Source organism: Hyla sarda, chromosome 1 (assembly GCF_029499605.1).
Source record: "Hyla sarda isolate aHylSar1 chromosome 1, aHylSar1.hap1, whole genome shotgun sequence".
In the NCBI taxonomy this organism is placed as follows: domain Eukaryota; kingdom Metazoa; phylum Chordata; class Amphibia; order Anura; family Hylidae; genus Hyla; species Hyla sarda.
Genome location: NC_079189.1, coordinates 569,767,377 through 569,791,933, shown reverse-complemented (window position 1 = coordinate 569,791,933; position 24,557 = coordinate 569,767,377). Strand labels below are relative to the sequence as shown.

Here is a 24,557-nt window from a genome sequence, read left to right as displayed (position 1 = left end):
AGTTATTAGAAACAGACAAGCAAACCATCCTTTTCCATTATGTGTAACATGGAGTTAGAGGTGACCCCATCCCCCTCTGTCATTTTTTTTCTTTGGCTTTTTTCTCCCTTTGTGTTTGGTGCTGAGCTTGCTTTCTGACTGGGGGTTCGCTTTGTCCAGAAGATTAGAACGGTGGCCAGCAGAATAATATACAACACGCATAACCCATCCCAGCAGGAACAAAGCAGAAGAGGAACCAGGAGGTGGTGATCAGAAGTGCTCAGTGTTTCCCAACCAATGTGCCTCCAGTTGTTGCAAAACTACAACTCCCAGCATGCCCGGACAGCCGAAGGCTGATATTGAGCTTGTTTGTTTACTTCACTAAATGAATCACTTTTCTTTACTATAGAGCATGTTCTGTATTTTCCATGGCCGGCTCTAGCCATAGGCAGATTAGGCGGCTGTCTAGAGTGCCCCTTTGATGAGGGTGCTTCCTGTGGTCACAGCTCTTTTTGTGAAGCAAGTAGGCTCTATCGGCTGTCAGGAGCGCAGCACTGTCCCATCACATACACAGTAATTATTATAGTGTATGTCATGTGATGTTACAGTGCTGCGCCCCTGACAGCCGGATAGAGTAGCGCACCACTGCTGCAGCACGCTCCTCCACGATTATCCAGGGCTCAAGTCCTGCAGGACCTAACCCTAGAATTAAATGGGCACTGTCAGATACAAAAACTTTTGATATGTTGTAAAGTATGTATAACCAATAGGTTTTGCAATTGCTTTCATTAGAAAATTGTCAGTATTTCATACCGAAAAAGCCAAAACAACTGCCCCCCCCTGCCTGCTTGGACAAATATTAGTCCTGCTGTGTCCATGCATCATCACCTATGTCATGGACACACTTCCTTGATTGACAGCTGTGAGGGAAGGCTCACAGCTGGAGGAAAAATCCTCCCACTGTCATCTTGTGTCCCGCTACTGTCAGTGAGGACAAGCTGGGAGTTGTAGTTTTGCTAATGCTAGGGGAGATGTGAGCAGACAGCATACTGAGGGAGGGGGCGGAGACCTGCACAGTGAGGCCACACCCCCTCCCTATGAGAGGAATTCAGACTAGTGAGCTACAGAAGAAGGAAGCCATGGACAGAAGATTGGTAAGAATGATTTTCGTCAGTGTCGGCAGCACTATAATCCAAATGACAAATGATGACAAATTCCCTTTGTGGTGTCACAGCGCTTAATTTTTTTTTGGGGGGGGGCATGTCACATTTAAAGGGGTATTCCAGGCCAAAACTTTTTTTTATATATCAACTGGCTCCGGAAAGTTAAACAGATTTGTAAATGACTTCTATTAAAAAATCTTAATCCTTCCAATAGTTATTAGCTTCTGAAGTTGAGTTGTTGTTTTCTGTCTAACTGCTCTCTGATGACTCACATCCCTGGGGATATTCTCCCATCATGCACAGCTCCCGGGACGTGACATCATCATTGAGCTGTTAGACAGAAAACTTCAGAAGCTAATAACTATTGGAAGGATTAAGATTTTTTAATAGAAGCAATTTACAAATCTGTTTAACTTTCCAGAGCCAGTTGATATATATAAAAAAAGGTTTTGCCTGGAATACCCCTTTAACCTCTTCAGGACCCATGACGTATGCATACGTCTTCACACCCTGGGTCTTAAGGACCCATGACGTATGCATACGTCATGTCTTTTCCTGGTCTCCGCCGCTCACCCGGCGGAGATCGGAAGCGGATCCCTGCTGAAATCCTTCAGCAGGGATCCAGGGCAAACGCCGAGGGGGGCCATGTATGCCCCCCATGTCGGCGATCGCCGCAAATCGCAAGGGAAATCGCCCTTGCGATCTGCGGCGATACCGGGCTGATCGGGTCTCTGGGACCCGACCGCCCGGTAATTTCGCATGATCCCGGCTGTCACAGACAGCCAGGACCATGCTAATGTATAGGAGCGAGGTGGCAAACCTGCCACCTCCTCCTATTCCCTGCGATCTGTCGGTTAGTTAACCGACCAATCGCAGGAGGGGGGGCGGTTACTTCCTCCCGTCCTGCCCGGCCCATGAAAGTCCGGAGAGGACGGGAGGAAGACCGGAGGACGCGGCGGGGGACGGGGGAGTGCTGGGGACCGGTCCCGGTACTTACCTCGTCCCTGAAGACCCGGATCCCGGCGAGGAAGATGGCGGCGGCGACAGGTGAGTAGATCTTCAGCCGCGGTCGGGCCCTTTACAGCAATGCACGTCGCCGTAAAGCGACATGCATTGCTGTATTGGGACCCTATATACTACAACTCCCAGCATGCCCAGACAGCCCTTGGTGTCTGGGCATGCTGGAAGTTGCAGTTTTGCAACATCTGGAGGTCCACAGTATGGAGACCACTGTGCCCTTCCAGATGTTGCAAAACTACACATTCTCAGCATGCCCTTACTGTCCAGGCATGCTGGGAGTTGTAGTTCTGTAACATCTGGCCCTTCAGATGTTGCAGAACTACAACTCCCAGCATGCCTGGACAGTTTTGGCATACTGGGAGTTGTAGTTTTGCAACATCTGGAAGGGCACAGATTGGGAACCACTGTATTAGTGGTCTGCAAACTGTAGTCCTCCAGATGTTGCAAACTACAACTCCAAGCATGCTGGGAGTTGTAGTTCGGCAACATCTGGCTCTAAAGATGTTGCTGAACTACTACTCCCAGCATGCCTGAGAATGTTTGGGAGTTGTGGTTTTGCAACAACAGGAGGCGCACTGGTTGGGAAACATTGTCTGTTTCCTAACTCAGTGTTTCCCAACCCGTGTGCCTCCAGCTGTTGCAAAACTATAACTACCAGCATGCACTGATAGATTGTGCATGCTGGGAGTTGTAGTTTTGCAACAGCTGGAGGTCCCCCCCTTGTGAATGTACAGGGTACATTCACATGGGCAGGGGGCTTACAGTGAGTATCAGGCTGCAGTTTGCGATGCAGCTAATTTTGCGCGGCAGCTCAAACTCGCAGCGGGAAAATCGCTGTAACCCCCCCTGCCCGTGTGACTGTACCCTAAAAACACTACACTAACACAAAATAAAATAAAAAGTAAAAAACAGTACATATACACATACCCCTACACAGCCCCCCTCCCCTCCCCAATAAAAATGAAAAACGTCTGGTACGCCACTGTTTTCAAAATGGAGCCTCCAGCTGTTGCAAAACAACAACTCCCAGTATTGCCGGACAGCCGTTGACTGTCCAAGCATGCTGGGAGTTTTGCAACAGCTGGAGGCACCCTGTTTGGGAATCACTGGCGTAGAATACCCCTATGTCCACCCCAATGCAAATCCCTAATTCAGGCCTCAAATGCGCATGGCGCTCTCACTTTGGAGCCCTGTCGTATTTCAAGGCAACAGTTTAGGGTGACATATGGGGTATCGCCGTACTCGGGAGAAATTGCCTTACAAATTTTGGGGGGCTTTTTCTCCTTTCACCCCTTATGAAAAGGTGAAATTGTGGTCTACACCAGCATGTTAGTGTAAAAAAATAAATTTTTAACACTAACATGCTGGTGTTGTCCTATACTTTTCATTTTGACAAGAGGTAAAAGGGAAAAAAGCCCCCCAAAATTTGTAATGCAACTTCTCCTGACTACGGAGATACCCCATATGTGGGCGCAAAGTGCTCTGGGGGCGCACAACAAGGCTCAGAAGGGAGAGTGCACCATGAACATTTGAGGTGATTTGCACAGGGGTGGCTGATTGTTACAGCGGTTTTGACAAACGCAAAAAAAAAAAAAAAAAAAACACATGTGACCCCATTTCGGAAACTACAGCCCTCACGGAATGTAATGAGGGGTGCAGTGAGAATTTACACCTCACTGGTGTCTGACAGATCTTTGGAACAGTGGGCTGCGCAAATTAAAAATTTGGTACAGCCCACTGTTCCAAAGATCTGACAGACACCAGTGGGGGGTAAATGCTCACTGTACCCCTTGTTACGTTCCTCAAGGGGTCTAGTTTCCAAAATGGTATGCCATGTGGGTGTTATTTTGCTGTCCTGGCACCATAGGGGCTTCCTAAATGCGACATGCCCCCCGAGCAAAATTTGCTCTCAAAAAGCCAAATATGACTCCTTCTCTTCTGAGCATTGTAGTTCGCCCGTAGTGCGCTTCAGGTCAACTTATGGGGTACCTCCATACTCGGAAGAGATGGGGTTACAAATTTTGGGGGGTATTTTCTGCTATTAACCCTTGCAAAAATGTGAAATTTGGGGGGGAAACACATTTTAGTGAAAATTTTTTATTTTTTTTTACGTATGCAAAAGTCGTGAAACCCCTGTGGGGTATTAAGGCTCACTTTATTCCTTGTTACGTTCCTCAAGGGGTCTAGTTTCCAAAATGGTATGCCATGTGTTTTTTTTTTTTGCTGTTCTGGCACCATAGGGGCTTCCTAAATGCAACATGCCCCCCAAAAACCATTTCAGAAAAACGTACGCTCCAAAATACCCTTGTCGCTCCTTCCCTTCTGAGCCCTCTACTGCGCCCGCCGAACACTTTACATAGACATATGAGGTATGTGATTAGTCGAGAGAAATTGGGCTACAAATAGAAGTATACATTTTCTCCTTTTACCCCTTGTAAAAATTCAAAAATAGGGTCTACAAGAACATGCGAGTGTAAAAAATGGAAATAGTGAATTTTCTCCTTCACTTTGCTGCTATTCCTGTGAAACACCTAAAGGGTTAAAATGCTGTCTGAATGTCATTTTGAATATTTTGGGGGGTGCAGTTTTTATAATGGGGTCATTTGTGGGGTATTTCTAAGATGAATACCCTTCAAATCCACTTCAAACCTGAACTGGTCCCTGAAAAATTGTGATTTTGGAAATTTTGTGAAAAATTGGAAAATTGCTGCTGAACTTTGAAGCCCTCTGATGTCTTCCAAAAGTAAAAACTCGTCAATTTTATGATGCAAATATAAAGTAGACATATTGTATATGTGAATACAATAAAATAATATTTGGAATATCCATTTTCATTACAAGCAGAGAGCTTCAAAGTTAGAAAAATGCAAAATTTTCAAATTTTTCATCAAATTTTGGGATTTTTCACCAAGAAAGGATGCAAGTTACCAAAAAATTTTACCACTAAGTTAAAGTAGAATATGTCACGAAAAAACAATCTCGGAATCAGAATGATAACTAAAAGCATTCCAGAGTTATTAATGTTTAAAGTGACAGTGGTCAGATGTGCAAAAAATGGCCGGGTCCTAAGGTGTAAAATGGCTGGGTCCTTAAGGGGTTAAGAAGCCCCTATGGTGCCAGAACAATAAAAAACACCACATGGCATACTATTTTGGAAACTATACCCCTCAAGGAACGTATCAAGGGGTCCAGTGAGCCTTAACACCCCACAGGTGTTTGACGACTTTTCATTAAAGTTGGATGTGTAAGTGATTTTTTTTTTCACAAAAATGCTGGTTTTCCCCCAAAATGTTACATATTTACAAGGAGTAAAAGGAGAAAATGCCCCCCAAAATTTGTAACCCCATCTCTTCTGAGTATGGAAATACTCCATGTGTGGACGTCAAGTGCTCTGCGGGTGCACTACAATGCTCAGAAGAGAAGGAGTCACATTTGCAAATTTTGCTGAAATGGGGGGGGGGGGGGGGGGGGGGGGGGGGGTTCATGTCCCATTTGGGTAGCCCCTATGGTGCCAGAACAGCAAAAAAAAAAAAAAGAAAAGAAAATCACATGGCATACTATTTTGGAAACTACACCCCTCAAGGCACGTAGCAAGGGGTACAGTGAGCCTTAACATCCCACAGGTGTTTGATAAATGTTCATTAAAGTGGGATGGGAAAATTTGATTTTATTACACTAAAATGCTGGGGTTACCCCAAATTTTTCATTTTCACAAGTAGTAACAGGAGAAAATGTCACCATAAATTTGTAAGTACATTTCTTTGGCGATAGGACATACCTCATATCTGGGCGTAAACAGCTCTACGGGTCACGGAAGAGCAGGAGCGCAGTCAGGGGCCTAGAGCTTCTACATAGCTGCCTATGGAGCCAGAACTGCAGGACCCCCCTCAGGGAGCGTTACATGGGGTAAATTACTAAAATGGGGCACAGTGGGACATAAAATCATAAAACATATTATGTTCCCAGAATGAGGACCCAGAGCATAGCCAAAACTAAAAAATATGCCCACCCCAAACCCTATACTCTGAATCATCATTCTGGGAATGTGATGTGTGTGGCCGTCCCTAACCTGTTGCCTCAAATGCGCACCCGCTCAGATGGAGAGAGAGAGCGCTGCGCATTTGAGGCAACATAAAAAGTCCCCGATGATAGTGACTCAGTGACCTATGACCCAGAGAAAAAAAATACCCCCAGAGGTCTTATCAGTTTTTTTTTTTTTATGAATCATTTTTTTTGGGCAATTTAGCGGTTTATGGGGTTAAAACTTGGAATGTACTCTGGACTTGGTACATTGGGGTCAAATTATGGAAAATTAAAATGAAAAGGGAAAATTTAGTACTGCATGGAAGTGTGATACTCCCTGAAGCAGTTTTTAATGCAGAGGCCCGGATGATCAGGGCAAGTGTCACATTGATAGGTGGTGTCCGTCCGAATCCCCCTCCTGTTACACACTCTGCATTTTTTCTGGGATCATCCCTTCTTTCCTGTGTGGAAGACTTCACCTGGAAAGTGTTGGCCTGGGACAATCCTGGCACCTATAACTTCAGTTCCTTGGGAAGTCCGGCCTGCTCTTTCCCGGGCACCAAAGATCAGGTTTAATGTATACTTTATATAACAGTGTGTGATTATAAGTCACACACCTTTATAAAACAACACCAAAAAACACTGCGGCCCCAAAAAATGGGGTGCCAAATGCAGCACCCTGAACCCCTAATAGGGCCCGGGTTTAAAACTTTTTTTAAAAACTGTTTTCTATTTTTAACCTTCTACCTGTCCCTGCATATAAACTCACTCTGACAAAAGGACCCTTCTTCAGCCCTTAGGGGCTACGATCCCTGGCTCTTTCTCACAGCTCTGCCCGCTGACTGAACTCAGTGGGCTAGCAGAGCTGCGAGAAGGGGACATTAATCCCTCCCCTGCCGGCTGCTATTGGTCGGACTATGGTCCGGCCAATAGCAGCACTCCTGGGGGGAGTGATGAAATCGCCACCTCCCCATAGATACAGGAGGTGATTGGGGGTGTATTCTACACCCCCGATCACCATGTATCTCCGGGTCATCGGGTCCACACGTGACCCGTATGATTGGAATCGCCGCAAATCGCCCACGTGTGAATTCACCAGCTATCTGCGGCGATCACCGACATGGGGAGGTCTCATAGATATCAGCAGTCACCCCGGTCCGGTCCCCGCCCGGCGCACGGCGGGGACCAAAATACCCACGGGCGTGCAGGTACACCCTGGGTCCTTAAGTACCAGGAAGCGAAGGCATACCTGTACGCCCTGGGTCCCTTTATCCATAACACACATAACACTATACATAATATATATATATATATATATATATATATATATTACTATGGGGAAGACAATGCAGGAGGGCCCCTAGGACACAGAGGGACTCAACCCGAAAGGGCCTAAGTACTGTACAGGACCATATCCCGTACTGGGACATCACACCTTGAAATAGGAAGTGCTGCAATATGTAATACCAGCTTTTATTGAATGCGCAGAGTTTGGTAGGAGAAGATGCCACAGCAATCGCATGATCAATAGGTTGATTAGGAAGAGCACCAGGTTTTAGATCCCCATTGATCAAATATTGATGGCCCATCTAATAAACGTCCCAGAAAACTCCTTTAAAGGGTTACTAGCACTTAAAAAAACTTTTCTCATATTTCCCAGACTTGTCAAAAGTTATAAGATGGAGTAGTTTGCAGTAGCGTGTGTCTCTCTCCCAGGCTGTCATTCAAATGTGACCTTTTCTCTATGTAAGTCTGTGCAGGGAAAAGGTCGGATCTGCCGGCCAGCTGGGAATTCAAGTACAATTCTGTGCACTGCCCCTTCTTAAAACTAGCAATCGCAGCTGGTCTCTAGAGTAAGACCTGGTGCGATCAAAACTTTTGATATGTCTGTGGCAAATTGTTTTTTTCTAACTTAAATCCTGTATTTTTGTTACGGGGTCCTAGACATGTTATGGTTTGTGTATATGAGATGATAGGTTTGCGTACATGAGAAATACAGCCCTGTTCTAAGAAGCCCGTCTATCACAGAACAGCATTTGTGTCCATTTTGTCTCCAGTTGATGAGTACACATTGTACAAAGTGTCAGACTCTGGAAGATGTAGTAAATATCAGGAAAGCAGCGATAGAAGGGGATACTAAGTCTGGCGCCGGCCCCAGATGGCATTTTGTCATCAGGCAGGAAGAATGGGCTGCCAATCATCTCTGTGGGGATGCTTATACCACCCCCATAGACAGCTTAATAACTCTACAGCCGACTAATAGAAGTCCGCCTACGGCACGCTGCCGTCTGCTGTGATGTGTGGGGCTTCAAAAGAAGATATCTGTATGCAGGCTTTTCTTAGATTTATGACTCAGGGGAAGGAAGACAAAGGAACTCACATGTATTTAATCAGAGTACAGGACAGCGGGGACTTAACATAGTGAATGATCTATATCGCCAATCTCTCCGTTACCTTCTAAAATGATAAAAATTGATGAAGATACAGAACAGGGACCCCTGAGCAATTCCATACAATACCACAATAATAATACTGGCTATTTCCCACATAGTTTCTCTGTAATAATACCATACAGTGCATAAATAATACCGCCATACATTGCATAGTAACAATGGCCATATTGCCAATTCCATGATTTTGCTATGAGGATTTGCAATGAGGATTTGCAATGAGGATTTGCAATGAGGATTTGCTCTGGCTCTGGACAGTTCCTGACACGGACAGAGTTGGCAGCAGAGAGCACTGTGTTCTGACTGGAAAGAACTACATAAAGCTGATAAGTGCTGGAAGGATTAATATTTTTTTTAAATAGAAGAAATCAACAAATCTGTATAACTTTCTGGCACCATGTGTTCTGTTTTCCACCAGAGTACCCCCTTAATCTTATTGGCCCATAGCAAGGGCAAAGTAAGTTATTGGCTGCCCTTACATTTGTGAGAAATTCAGCAGCATGGGCAAGGGGAAGCTTAAAGATGAAGGGGTACTCGTATCCTAAACATTTTATCCCCTATGATGTCTGATTGCGATCTCTGTTGCGGCACTCCAGTCATTTGGTGCAAAGAGCGAACACCGTTCCATGCCGGATGAGGGGGCGACCACAGCCGTCAGGTCCTCTCCATTCATGTCTAGGAGAGGAGAAGTGACGGCTATGTACTAGCTGCCATCCCCCCTCCCATAGACATGAATGGAGGGGGGTGTGGCTTGATGTAATGAAAATGTAAGCTCCAAGCATCCGTGTTAAGAACACCACGCTGCCGGGCTGGAGATCGTGGGAGGGGGGGGCCTAGTGGCCCGACCCCCTGCAATCAGATATCCTTTGGATAGAGGATAAGATGTCTAGGGGTGGAGTACCCCTAGACTAAGCGTACCTGTTGTAATGTTCCAGTACAGGACATGGTCCTGTACTACCCTTAGGCCCTGTCAGGTTGAGACCCTCAGTGACCTGTGGGCTACGCTGCAAGGTCTCCCCCTGTTGTTTCCAGAATGTTGTGTATATCACTTTAATGCCTAGACAGTATCCTTATGTATAGGTAGCACAAAGGACCTGTGTAAGTCTGTCATATGTTATGTTATGCAGTCACATGATTTGTTGTCACATGTTCTCCCAGAGAGCACCAGCTTAACCTGTGACCCCCAGCTTGACCAGTGGGCTTAACTCTCTTCTTCTTAGCTCTTACCATCTTCTACTGAGCACAGCAACCACCAGAGATCTCAGTGCAAGTGATCAGCATCTGGAAGACCCCTAAAGCTACAGTCATTCCAGTAAGTCTCAAGTCTATGTCTGCTGTCACTGAAACTAGTGAAGTCCTGCATATAGTCAAGTCAAGTCCTATATCAAGTCAAGTTAATTACAAGTATATTGGTCCAGCAAGCTGCAAGGTCCTTCTGGGTCCTGGCCACCTCTCTGGGAAATCTGGCCTTAGCTGTGAAGATAATTACACCTATCTTATACTCAGTAAAGCCTCCGTTTGACCGTAAGAGGTTGTGGACTCTCATTTCACTACTAGCAACTGGGATAGCGGAGGAACCGGACGTGTGGTGTTCTGGAACCCTATAACCACATTGGCGTCACGAACACTAGGGGTTAACAACATCTTGCCCCCGGGGTTAATACCATCGGTTTCACATCACATTTTCTCCCATACAAAACGTTCGGTCCAGCCGCTTCATTTTGGCGCCGTATGCGCTTTTACAACCGGACCTAAAACCGTGGTTGACCACAGTTTTAGGTCCGGGGAAAAAGCGCATATGGCGCAAGCCGACCGGACCGAACGTTTCACTCCAGCCGGCTCATTGAAATGAATAACATATGGGAGCGCATAGAAAGGCATACGGGAGCGCAAGGTTTTAGCTCCCCCCCTGCTGTATGCGCTTCCGTATGGGAGAAAACGTGATGTGAACCAGCCCTAAGTCATCTGTAGGTGCACTTTCACGTGCTAAACACTCTACAAACACCAGGTGGCACTGTACTGTGTAGGTTAATGTTATGACCTTTCACTGGATCATTTTTATAAAATGATATAAAAATATATAAAATTCATATAAATGGCAAACATTGTTTATTTTTCCTAAGCAAAACAATAAAAATAATATTTAATAGCGAAAAAAACACTTTAATTCTGTACTATTCGTTGACTTTATGTAAACTTTTTAATAATTTTTTTTATTTCCCATCCTGAGAGTGTATAAAAATGAGCAGTGTTTTCCAAACAGCGGTCAGAAGAAGCACCCTGTGTTTGGCGTGAAAGCTGCTTACCCATGTTGCGGGGTGTCCTGGTGTCCAGCCGTTTTATGTCTGCTGCACCTGAATAAAGGCTTCCCTGCACTTTCATCTAACCCGGAATCGTGAGTGCTCTCCCTGTTTTTCTTTCTCTGAACTTTATACTTCTTAGTGTTTTCCAAACAGTGTGCCTCCAGCTGTTGCAAAACTACAACTCCCAGGTGAAAACCTGGTGAAATAAATCTTAAAGGAAAACTGTCAGCTTTCTCCCCCCCCCCGCACTAACCAGTGGTACTGGCTGGTAGTGCGGGGGACACTGATCAGTTTGATGCTTCCGCCACGCCGCTCGACACTAAACTTCTATTTTCGGTATATATGCTAATGAGGTGCTAACTGGCACCAGCCGGGCTAACTGACACTCTGACGTCAGCGTTTCTGGCTGCAGAACCGTCCAGCTCATCAATATCCCTCCCCTCCCTCTTCATTACAGAGCTGGGAGAAGATGGAGAGGCGGATGTAGGGGAGGAATATTGATGAGCTGGGCGGCGCTGCGGCCAGCGGCACTGATGTCAGAGTGCCAGTTAGCCCGTCCGGAGCCAGTTAGCACCTCATTAGCATATCCACAAAATAGAAGAAGATTAGGGCCGAACGGCGCGGCGGATCAGGGCATGGTAAGCATCAAACTGATCAGCGTCCCCCCGCACTACGACTAGTTAGTGCGGGGGGGGGGGGGGGAGAAAGCTGACAGTTTCCCTTTAAGCTAAATTGCTAATTTGCTTAACTTTTTTAAAATTATTCAATAATTGCATTTTATTTAACCGTAAAACCGTAAGTTTAGTTTAGGAATGTGCTTTCAGCTGCCACTAGATGGCAGCATGCCTATAGTGTTGAACTGCATAAGCATAATTTAGCATTTCTTTTTTTTTTTTATGCTATAGATGCTGCTGCTTGTTCCATTTATATCAATTAACATCAACATTTCCTTAAAGGGGTACTCCACTGGAAAACATTTTCTTTTAAATCAACTGGTGCCAGAAAGTTAAACAGATTTGTAAATTACTTCTATTAAAAAATCCCAATTCTTCCAGTACTTGTCAGCTGCTGTATAATACACAGGAAGTTCTTTTCTATTTGAATTTCCTTTCTGTCTGACTACAGTGCTCTCTGCTACCACCTCTTTCCATATCAGGAACTGTCCAGAGTAGGAAAAAATCCCCATAGCAAACCTCTGTTGCTCTGGACAGTTCCTGACGTGGACAGAGGTGTCAGCAGAGAGCACTTGTGGTCAGGCAGAAAGGAAATTTAAAAAGAAAAGAACTTCCTGTGTATTATAAAGCAGCTGATAAGTACTGGAAGGATTAAGATTTTTTTATAGAAGTCATTTGCAAATCTGTTTAACTTTCTGGCACAAGTTGATTTAAAAGAAAATGTTTTCCAGTGGAGTGCCCCTTTAAAGGAGAACTCTGTGATAAAAAAATAAAAATAAAATAAAAATAAACCTATCCCCTTTCCTAAAGCTCGAGGATAAGTATCAGATCTCAAGGGGGTCCGATTGCTGGGACCCCCGCGATCTCCCATCTGGCGCCCCGACTCTCCCATAGAAATGCATTAAGGGGGCTTGTCGGCTACCACCGTGTGCATTGATTGACGCGCTCCATTTAGAAGGAGGGCCAGGGCGCTGGATGGGAGATGGCGGGGGTCTCGGCTGTCAAACCCTTCTACCATCTGACACTTATCCCCTTTCCTTAGGATAGGGGATAGATTTTTGCTATTTCAGAGATCTCCTTTAAAGGAGATGTGCACTTTGTAGGCAGTTTACGGTAGATGTCTCAATGTAAATAGGAAATCCTCTAAATTTACTCTGAGGTCTGATAATAAAATTATTTTATTCTAATCCACAGAGAGCAGTATTATGCTGCAGTAGTTATATTCCTGAACATAGGGGGTAGTATTATAGTAGTTATATTCTTGTACATAGGAGCAGTATTATAGTAGTTATATTCTTGAACAAGGGGGTAATATTATAGTAGTTATATTCTTGTATATAGGGGCAGTATTATAGTAGTTATATTCTTGTATATAGAAGACAGTATTATAGTAGTTATATTCTTGTACATAGGATGCAGTATTATAGTAGTTATATTCTTGAACAAGGGGGTAATATTATAGTAGTTATATTCTTGTATATAGGGGCAGTATTATAGTAGTTATATTCTTGTATATAGAAGACAGTATTATAGTAGTTATATTCTTGTACATAGGATGCAGTATTATAGTAGTTATATTCTTGTACATAGGATGCAGTATTATAGTAGTTATATTCTTGTGCATAGGGGGTAGTATGATAGTAGTTATGTTCTTGTATATAGTAGCAGTATTATAGTAGTTATATTCTTGTATATAGGAGCAGTATTAAAGTAGTTATATTCTTGTATATAGGAGACAGTATTATAGTAGTTATATTCTTGTATATAGGAGGCAGTATTATAGTAGTTATATTCTTGTACATAGGAGGCAGTATTATAGTAGTTATATTCTTGTACATAGGAGTTAGTATTATAGTAGTTATATTCTTGTATATAGGAGCAGTATTATAGTAGTTATATTCTTGTACATAGTAGCAGTATTATAGTAGTTATATTCTTGTACATAGAGAGTAGTATTACAGTAGTTATATTTTTGTACTTAGGAGGCAGTATTATAGTAGTTATATTCTTGTACATTGGGGCAGTATTATGGTAGTTATATTCTTGTACATTGGGGCAGTATTATGGTAGTTATATTCTTGTACATAGGGGCAGTATTATAGTAGTTATATTTTTGTACATAGGAGGCAGTATTATAGTAGAGATGTTCTTGTACATAGGGGTAGTATTATAGTAGTTATATTCTTGTATATAGGAGCAATATTATAGTAGTTATATTCTTGTACATAGGGTGCAGTATTATAGTAGTTATATTCTTGTACATAGGGGGCAGTATTATAGTAGTTATATTCTTGTATATAGGGAGCAGTATTATAGTAGTTATATTCTTGTATATAGGGAGCAGTATTATAGTAGTTATATTCTTGTATATAGGGAGCAGTATTATAGTAGTTATATTCTTGTATATAGGAGGCAGTATTATAGTTGTTATATTCTTGTATATAGGAGGCAGCATTATAGTAGTTAGATAACAAAAATAGAGAAAAAGAAACACACCCGCACATCTGCAATTTGTATTTTGCTTGCTTCTCAGCATAAATTCAAACACTAACAGGTTCTTAGTATACATTTTGATCAAAAAGTACAAGCCCACTCGCCACATCAAGGCCACTTATTTAGAGTGGGTCCCTAACCCAACATTGGCGTAGCGCCGGGTGGCAGCCAACCCCACCGCAACACCATGCCCACAGGGGGAGCGACCCAGTGGCCAAGCAGCCCCACTGCTGCCCGACCAAGCCCCTGGCTCTGAGCCAGACCACCTCACAGACAAAGCATCACAGTAACAAAGACCGCCGCAGGGCAACCACACCAATGTGAATACCTACCAAGTGCTCCCTGCAAGAGGACTGGAAGAATGTTAGGAGGAAACCCTTATGCAGTCTCCTGCTAATTAAAAATGCCTGGGCCAAATGGGTGGAGCAGAGTGCTGGCCATGGAAGAAGGGACAGACTACAATTGTAAAACAAAAATAGAGAAAAAGAAACACAGCTGCACATTCACAATTTATATTTTAATCTACTTGCTTCTCAGCATAAATCCATATACTACAAAAATGTTTACTAACAACCTGTTAGTTTTTTTTATAATGCTGAGAAGCAAGTAGATCAAAATACAAATGGTGGATGTGCGGCTGTGTTTCTCTTTGTTGTACATTTGTAGTCTCTCCCTTCTTCCATGGCCAGCACTCTGCTCTACCCATTTGGCCCAGGCATTTTTAATTAGCAGGAGACTGCATAAGGGTTTCCTCCTTACATTCTCCCAGCCGTCTGGCAGAGAGCACATGGTAGGTGTTCACACTGGTGTGGTTCTCTGTGGCGGCCATTGTTTCTGTGATGCTTTGTCTGTGAGGTGGTGTGGCCCAAAGCCAGGGGCTTGGTCGGGCAGCAGTGGGGCTGCCTGGCCACTGGGTCGTTCCCCCTGTGGGCATGGTGTCTCAGAGGAAGTGGTCGCCACCCGGTGCTACGCCAGTGTTAGGTTAGGGACCCATGCTGACTAGGTGGCCTTGACGTGGTGAGTGGGCTTGTACTTTTTGATCGAAATGTATTCTAACAACCTGTTCGTTTTTTAAATTATGCTGAAAAGCAATTAGATCAAAATACAAATGGTGTATGTGCGGCTATGTTTCTTTATTTGTGTTGTACAATTATAGTAGTTATATTCTTGTATATAGGAGGCAGTATTATAGTAGTTGATAATGAGCATGAAGGGAACATGAAAGTATTGAAATTTGTCGCTATAGAAAAGATTTTTGCAGTCCCAGGAACGGATAGTAAAAAACGCTTATTACAGATCGAAGCGAGATGGATCATTCGGACCTCTGCAGAGGGAAACCTTGGTCTGAATGAGCGTCTCGACATGAGCGTTTTCTCCTGATAGAAGTATGACAGAATAAAGATCCTACTAGTAAACTCACCCGTTTAGTAGGTCATCATATATGTTGTTCAATCTCACATCCTAAGAAGATGTGATAAAAAATGTTGTATATTGGTTTTAAAGAAGTGTTTTGTATTATCACGATGCCGGCTGGCAGGTAGTGGACCCTCTGTGCCAGAGAGGGATTGGCGTGGACCGTGCTAGTGGACCGGTTCTAAGCCACTACTGGTTTTCACCAGAGCCCGCCGCAAAGCGGGATGGTCTTGCTGCGGCGGTAGTGACCAGGTCGTATCCACTAGCAACGGCTCACCTCTCTGGCTGCTGAAGATAGGCGCGGTACAAGGGAGTAGGCAGAAGCAAGGTCGGACGTAGCAGAAGGTCGGGGCAGGCAGCAAGGATCGTAGTCAGGGGCAACGGCAGAAGGTCTGGAAACACTGGCAAGGGACACACAAGGAACGCTTTCACTGGCACTAAGGCAACAAGATCCGGCAAGGGAGTGCAAGGGAAGTGAGGTAATATAGGGAGTGCACAGGTGATAACTCTAATTGGAACCACTGCGCCAATCAGCGGCGCAGTGGCCCTTTAAATCGCAGAGACCCGGCGCGCGCGCGCCCTAGGGAGCGGGGCCGCGCGCGCCGGGACAGAACAGACGGGGAGCGAGTCAGGTAGGAGAGCCGGGGTGCGCATCGCGAGCGGGCGCTACCCGCATCGCGAATCGCATCCCGGCTAGCAGCAGGATCGCAGCGCCCCGGGTCAGAGGACGTGACCGGGGCGCTGCAGCGGAGGAGGTGAAGCGAGCGCTCCGGGGAGGAGCGGGAACCCGGAGCGCTCGGCGTAACAGTACCCCCCCCCTTGGGTCTCCCCCTCTTCTTGGAGCCTGAGAACCTGAGGAGCAGACTTTTGTCAAGGATGTTGTCCTCAGGTTCCCAGGATCTCTCTTCAGGACCACAACCCTCCCAGTCTACTAAAAAAAAATTTTTTCCTCTGACCTTTTTGGTAGCCAAAATCTCCTTGACCGAGAAGACGTCCGAGGAGCCGGAAACAGGAGTGGGAGGAACAGATTTGGGAGAAAAACGGTTGAGGATGAGTGGTTTGAGAAGAGAGACGTGAAAGGCATTAGGGATACGAAGAGAAGGAGGAAGAAGAAGTTTATAAGAGACAGGATTAATTTGACACAGAATTTTGAAAGGACCAAGATAGCGTGGTCCCAACTTGTAGCTAGGGACACGGAAGCGGACATATTTAGCGGAGAGCCATACCTTGTCTCCAGGGGAAAAAACGGGGGGAGCTCTTCTTTTCTTATCCGCGAACCTCTTCATGCGTGAAGAAGCCTGTAAGAGAGAATTTTGGGTCTCTCTCCATATAATGGAAAGGTCACGAGAAATTTCATCCACAGCGGGCAGACCAGAGGGCAAGGGGGTAGGGAGGGGGGGAAGAGGGTGACGGCCGTACACCACGAAAAATGGGGATTTGGAGGAAGATTCAGAGACCCTGAAGTTATACGAGAATTCGGCCCATGGAAGGAGATCTGCCCAGTCATCCTGGCGGGAGGAAACAAAATGTCGCAAATAATCACCCAGGATCTGGTTAATTCTTTCTACTTGTCCATTGGACTGGGGATGATATGCAGAGGAAAAATTTAATTTAATCTTGAGTTGTTTACAGAGAGCTCTCCAGAATTTAGACACGAATTGGACCCCTCTATCCGAGACAATCTGCGTAGGTAACCCGTGAAGACGAAAAATGTGTACAAAAAATTGTTTAGCCAACTGAGGCGCAGAAGGAAGACCAGGAAGAGGAATGAAATGTGCCATTTTGGAGAATCGATCAACGACCACCCAAATAACGGTGTTGCCACGGGAAGGGGGTAAATCAGTAATAAAATCCATACCAATCAGAGACCAAGGCTGTTCGGGGACAGGCAGAGGATGAAGAAAACCAGCGGGCTTCTGGCGAGGAGTCTTATCCCGGGCACAGATAGTGCAGGCTCGCACAAAGTCCCCAACATCCGTCTCCAGAGTCGGCCACCAATAGAAGCGGGAGATGAGTTGCACAGATTTCTTGATGCCCGCATGACCTGCGAGATGGGAGGAGTGACCCCATTTGAGGATTCCGAGGCGTTGGCGTGGAGAAACAAAGGTCTTTCCTGGAGGAGTCTGTCTGATGGAGGCAGGAGAAGTGGAGATCAGGCAGTCAGGTGGAATGATGTGTTGCGGAGGGAGATCAACTTCTGAGGCATCCGAGGAACGAGAGAGAGCATCGGCTCTAATGTTCTTATCGGCAGGACGAAAGTGAATCTCAAAATTAAATCGGGCAAAGAACAGAGACCACCGGGCCTGGCGAGGATTCAGCCGTTGGGCCGACTGGAGGTAGGAGAGGTTCTTGTGGTCGGTGTAGATAATAACAGGAAATCTTGATCCCTCCAGCAGATGCCTCCATTCCTCAAGTGCTAATTTAATGGCTAGAAGCTCTCGATCCCCGATGGAGTAGTTCCTCTCCGCTGGAGAGAAGGTCCTAGAGAAAAAACCACAAGTGACAGCATGCCCGGAAGGATTTTTTTGTAGAAGAACAGCTCCAGCTCCTACTGAGGAGGCATCAACCTCCAATAGGAAGGGTTTGGAAGGGTCAGGTCTGGAGAGCACGGGAGCCGAAGAAAAGGCGGACTTGAGTTGTTTAAAGGAGTCTTCTGCTTGAGGAGGCCAGGACTTGGGATCAGCATTTTTCTTGGTTAAAGCCACGATAGGAGCCACAATGGTAGAAAAATGTGGAATAAATTGCCTGTAATAATTGGCGAACCCCAAAAAGCGTTGGATAGCACGGAGTCCGGAGGGGCGTGGCCAATTTAAGACGGCAGAGAGTTTGTCTGGATCCATCTGTAGTCCCTGGCCAGAGACCAAATATCCTAGAAAAGGAAGAGATTGGCATTCAAACAGACATTTCTCAATTTTGGCATAGAGTTGGTTGTCACGAAGTCTCTGAAGAACCATACGGACATGCCGGCGGTGTTCCTCTAGATTGGCAGAAAAAATTAGGATATCGTCCAGATATACCACAACACAGGAGTATAATAGATCACGAAAAATTTCATTGACAAAGTCTTGGAAGACGGCAGGGGCATTGCACAGTCCAAAGGGCATGACCAGATACTCAAAGTGTCCATCTCTGGTGTTAAATGCCGTTTTCCACTCGTCCCCCTCTCTGATGCGGATGAGGTTATAGGCGCCTCTTAAGTCCAATTTAGTGAAGATGTGGGCACCTTGGAGGCGATCAAAGAGTTCAGAGATGAGGGGTAAGGGGTAGCGGTTCTTAACCGTGATTTTATTAAGACCGCGGTAGTCAATGCAAGGACGTAGGGAGCCATCTTTTTTGGAGACAAAGAAAAATCCGGCTCCGGCAGGAGAGGAGGATTTACGGATAAAGCCCCTTTTTAGATTCTCCTGGACGTATTCGGACATGGCAAGAGTCTCTGGAGCAGAGAGAGGATAAATTCTGCCCCGGGGTGGAGTAGTACCCGGGAGGAGGTCGATAGGGCAATCATAAGGCCTGTGAGGAGGTAGAGTCTCAGCTTGTTTTTTGCAGAAAACATCCGCGAAGTCCATATAGGCCTTGGGGAGACCGGTTACAGGAGGAACCACAGAGTTACGGCAAGGGTTACTGGGAACCGGTTTTAGACAGTTCTTGGAACAAGAGGACCCCCAACTCTTGATCTCCCCAGTGGACCAATCCAGGGTTGGGGAATGAAGTTGAAGCCAGGGAAGTCCAAGGAGAATCTCCGAGGTGCAATTGGGGAGGACCAAAAGTTCAATCCTCTCATGATGAGATCCGATGCTCATAAGAAGGGGCTCCGTGCGGAAACGTATGGTACAGTCCAATCTTTCATTATTTACACAATTGATGTAGAGGGGTCTGGCGAGACTGGTCACTGGGATGTTGAACCTGTTGACGAGAGAGGCCAAAATAAAATTTCCTGCAGAACCAGAGTCCAAGAAGGCCACTGTAGAGAAGGAGAAGGCAGAAGCAGACATCCGCACAGGCACAGTAAGACGTGGGGAAGCAGAGTAGACATCAAGGACTGTCTCACCTTTGTGCGGAGTCAGCGTACGTCTTTCCAGGCGGGGAGGACGGATAGGACAATCCCTCAGGAAGTGTTCGGTACTAGCACAGTACAGGCAGAGGTTCTCCATACGGCGTCGTGTCCTCTCTTGAGGTGTCAGGCGAGATCGGTCGACCTGCATAGCCTCCACGGCGGGAGGCACAGGAACAGATTGCAGGGGACCAGAGGAGAGAGGAGCCGAGGAGACGAAACGCCTCGTGCGAACAGAGTCCATATCTTGGCGGAGTTCCTGACGCCTTTCAGAAAAACGCATGTCAATGCGAGTGGCTAGGTGAATAAGTTCATGTAGATTAGCAGGAATTTCTCGTGCGGCCAGAACATCTTTAATGTTGCTGGATAGGCCTTTTTTGAAGGTCGCGCAGAGGGCCTCATTATTCCAGGACAATTCTGAAGCAAGTGTACGGAATTGTACGGCATACTCGCCAACGGAAGAATTACCCTGGACCAGGTTCAACAGGGCAGTCTCAGCAGAAGAGGCTCGGGCAGGTTCCTCAAAGACACTTCGGATTTCCGAGAAGAAGGAGTGTACTGAGGCAGTGACGGGGTCATTGCGGTCCCAGAGCGGTGTGGCCCATGACAGGGCTTTTCCGGACAGAAGACTGACTACGAAAGCCACCTTAGACCTTTCAGTGGGAAACAGGTCCGACATCATCTCCAGATGCAGGGAACATTGGGAAAGGAAGCCACGGCAAAACTTAGAGTCCCCATCAAACTTATCCGGCAAGGATAAGCGTATCCCAGGAGCGGCCACTCGCTGCGGAGGAGGTGCAGGAGCTGGCGGAGGAGATGACTGCTGAAGCTGTGGTAGCAACTGTTGTAGCATAACGGTCAGTTGAGACAGCTGTTGGCCTTGTTGCGCAATCTGTTGTGACTGCTGGGCGACCACCGTGGTGAGGTCAGCGACAACTAGCAGAGGAACTTCAGCGGGATCCATGGCCGGATCTACTATCACGATGCCGGCTGGCAGGTAGTGGACCCTCTGTGCCAGAGAGGGATTGGCGTGGACCGTGCTAGTGGACCGGTTCTAAGCCACTACTGGTTTTCACCAGAGCCCGCCGCAAAGCGGGATGGTCTTGCTGCGGCGGTAGTGACCAGGTCGTATCCACTAGCAACGGCTCACCTCTCTGGCTGCTGAAGATAGGCGCGGTACAAGGGAGTAGGCAGAAGCAAGGTCGGACGTAGCAGAAGGTCGGGGCAGGCAGCAAGGATCGTAGTCAGGGGCAACGGCAGAAGGTCTGGAAACACTGGCAAGGGACACACAAGGAACGCTTTCACTGGCACTAAGGCAACAAGATCCGGCAAGGGAGTGCAAGGGAAGTGAGGTAATATAGGGAGTGCACAGGTGATAACTCTAATTGGAACCACTGCGCCAATCAGCGGCGCAGTGGCCCTTTAAATCGCAGAGACCCGGCGCGCGCGCGCCCTAGGGAGCGGGGCCGCGCGCGCCGGGACAGAACAGACGGGGAGCGAGTCAGGTAGGAGAGCCGGGGTGCGCATCGCGAGCGGGCGCTACCCGCATCGCGAATCGCATCCCGGCTAGCAGCAGGATCGCAGCGCCCCGGGTCAGAGGACGTGACCGGGGCGCTGCAGCGGAGGAGGTGAAGCGAGCGCTCCGGGGAGGAGCGGGAACCCGGAGCGCTCGGCGTAACATGTATTTTGTACTTTTGTATTTGGATTTAATATGCTTGCTACGCCCTCTCCCTGGTGACGTGGGGCTGCAGGAAGTATTTACCTGACCCTAGTTCACCTAGAGGGGCGTGACCTGAAGAAGTGCCGGGAGTGGCACGAAATAGCTATCGTCCTCTGACGCCCCGCTATGCATTAATTTTATATGCACTAAGAAAATAAAGAAGCCTACCTGATCACCTGAAACGTGAGTGCCACCGCAGTGTTTCTTTCTTGGTCTATTATAGTAGTTATATTCTTGTACATAAAAGCAGTATTATAGTAGTTATATTCTTGTATATAGGAGCAGTATTATAGTAGTTATATTCTTGTACATAGGAGCAGTATTATAGTAGTTATATTCTTGTATATAGGAGCAGTATTATAGTAGTTATATTCTTGTACATAGGAGCAGTATTATAGTAGTTATATTCTTGTATATAGGAGCAGTATTATAGTAGTTATATTCTTGTATATAGGAGCAGTATTATAGTAGTTATATTCTTGTACATAGGAGCAGTATTATAGTAGTTATATTCTTGTATATAGGAGCAGTATTATAGTAGTTATATTCTTGTACATAAAAGCAGTATTATAGTAGTTATATTCTTGTACATAAAAGCAGTATTATAGTAGTTATATTCTTGTACAGAGAAGCAATAGTTATATCCTTGTACATAGGAGGTAGTATTATAGTAGTTATAGTTTTGTATATAGGAGGCAGTATTATAGTAGTTATATTCTTGCATATAGGAGGCAGTATTATAGTAGTTATATTCTTGTACATAGGAGCAGTATTATAGTAGTTATATTCTTGTATATAGGAGGCAGTATTATAGTAGTTATATTCCTGTAAATAGAAGCAGTATTATAGTAGTTATATTCTTGTACATAAAAGCAGTATTATAGTAGTTATATTCTTGTACAGAGAAGCAATAGTTATATCCTTGTACATAGGATATTTATTATAGTAGTTATATTCTTGTATATAGGAGCAGTATTATAGTAGTTATATTCTTGTATATGGGGAACAGTATTATAGTAGTTATATTCTTGTATATAGGAGGCAGTATTATAGTAGTTATATTCTTGTATATAGGAGCAGTATTATAGTAGTTGTTACGCCGAGCGCTCCGGGTCCCCGCTCCTCCCCGGAGCGCTCGCTTCACTCTCCCTGCTGCAGCGCTCCGGTCACATCCTCTGACCCGGGGCGCTGCGATTCCGCTGCCAGCCGGGATGCGATTCGCGATGCGGGTAGCGCCCACTCGCGATGCGCACCCCGGCTCCCGTACCTTACTCGCTCTCCGTCTGTTCTGTCCCGGCGCGCGCGGCCCCGCTCCCTAGGGCGCGCGCGCGCCGGGTCTCTGCGATTTAAAGGGCCACTGCGCCGCTGATTGGCGCAGTGGTTCCAATTAGTGTGTTCACCTGTGCACTTCCCTATATCACCTCACTTCCCCTGCACTCCCTTGCCGGATCTTGTTGCCATTGTGCCAGTGAAAGCGTTCCTTGTGTGTTCCTAGCCTGTGTTCCAGACCTTCTGCCGTTGCCCCTGACTACGATCCTTGCTGCCTGCCCCGACCTTCTGCTACGTCCGACCTTGCTTCTGCCTACTCCCTTGTACCGCGCCTATCTTCAGCAGCCAGAGAGGTGAGCCGTTGCTAGTGGATACGACCTGGTCACTACCGCCGCAGCAAGACCATCCCGCTTTGCGGCGGGCTCTGGTGAAAACCAGTAGTGGCTTAGAACCGGTCCACTAGCACGGTCCACGCCAATCCCTCTCTGGCACAGAGGATCCACTACCTGCCAGCCGGCATCGTGACAGTAGATCCGGCCATGGATCCCGCTGAAGTTCCTCTGCCAGTTGTCGCTGACCTCACCACGGTGGTCGCCCAGCAGTCACAACAGATAGCGCAACAAGGCCAACAGCTGTCTCAACTGACCGTTATGCTACAACAGTTACTACCACAGCTTCAGCAGTCATCTCCTCCGCCAGCTCCTGCACCTCCTCCGCAGCGAGTGGCCGCTCCTGGGCTACGCCTATCCTTGCCGGATAAATTTGATGGGGACTCTAAGTTTTGCCGTGGCTTTCTTTCCCAATGTTCCCTGCATCTGGAGATGATGTCGGACCTGTTTCCCACTGAAAGGTCTAAGGTGGCTTTCGTAGTCAGCCTTCTGTCCGGAAAAGCCCTGTCATGGGCCACACCGCTCTGGGACCGCAATGACCCCGTCACTGCCTCTGTACACTCCTTCTTCTCGGAAATCCGAAGTGTCTTTGAGGAACCTGCCCGAGCCTCTTCTGCTGAGACTGCCCTGTTGAACCTGGTCCAGGGTAATTCTTCCGTTGGCGAGTATGCCGTACAATTCCGTACTCTTGCTTCAGAATTGTCCTGGAATAATGAGGCCCTCTGCGCGACCTTCAAAAAAGGCCTATCCAGCAACATTAAAGATGTTCTGGCCGCACGAGAAATTCCTGCTAATCTACATGAACTTATTCACCTAGCCACTCGCATTGACATGCGTTTTTCCGAAAGGCGTCAGGAACTCCGCCAAGATATGGACTCTGTTCGCACGAGGCGTTTCTTCTCCTCGGCTCCTCTCTCCTCTGGTCCCCTGCAATCTGTTCCTGTGCCTCCCGCCGTGGAGGCTATGCAGGTCGACCGGTCTCGTCTGACACCTCAAGAGAGGACACGACGCCGTATGGAGAACCTCTGCCTGTACTGTGCTAGTACCGAACACTTCCTGAGGGATTGTCCTATCCGTCCTCCCCGCCTGGAAAGACGTACGCTGACTCCGCACAAAGGTGAGACAGTCCTTGATGTCTACTCTGCTTCTCCACGTCTTACTGTGCCTGTGCGGATGTCTGCCTCTGCCTTCTCCTTCTCTACTGTGGCCTTCTTGGACTCTGGATCTGCAGGAAATTTTATTTTGGCCTCCCTCGTCAACAGGTTCAACATCCCTGTGACCAGTCTCGCCAGACCCCTCTACATCAATTGTGTAAATAATGAAAGATTGGACTGTACCATACGTTTCCGCACGGAGCCCCTTCTTATGAGCATCGGATCTCATCACGAGAGGATTGAACTTTTGGTCCTCCCCAATTGCACCTCGGAAATTCTCCTTGGACTTCCCTGGCTTCAACTTCATTCCCCAACCTTGGATTGGTCCACTGGGGAGATCAAGAGTTGGGGGTCCTCTTGTTCCAAGAACTGTCTAAAACCGGTTCCCAGTAACCCTTGCCGTAACTCTGTGGTTCCTCCAGTAACCGGTCTCCCTAAGGCCTATATGGACTTCGC

The 24,557-nt window shown here is 46.6% G+C and overlaps 1 protein-coding gene across 1 annotated transcript in view; it reads left to right on the top strand.

Moving 5' to 3' along the window:
* Positions 1–9,855: 9,855 nt before the first annotated feature.
* ST8SIA5 (ST8 alpha-N-acetyl-neuraminide alpha-2,8-sialyltransferase 5) overlaps positions 9,856–24,557 on the top strand; it is a 146,892-nt gene continuing 132,190 nt past the window's right edge. The window contains exons 1-2 of the mRNA XM_056543304.1: positions 9,856–9,947; positions 10,866–11,030. The gene's annotated coding sequence lies outside the window, so the exon portion shown is untranslated. The remainder of the gene's footprint in view (positions 9,948–10,865; positions 11,031–24,557) is intronic.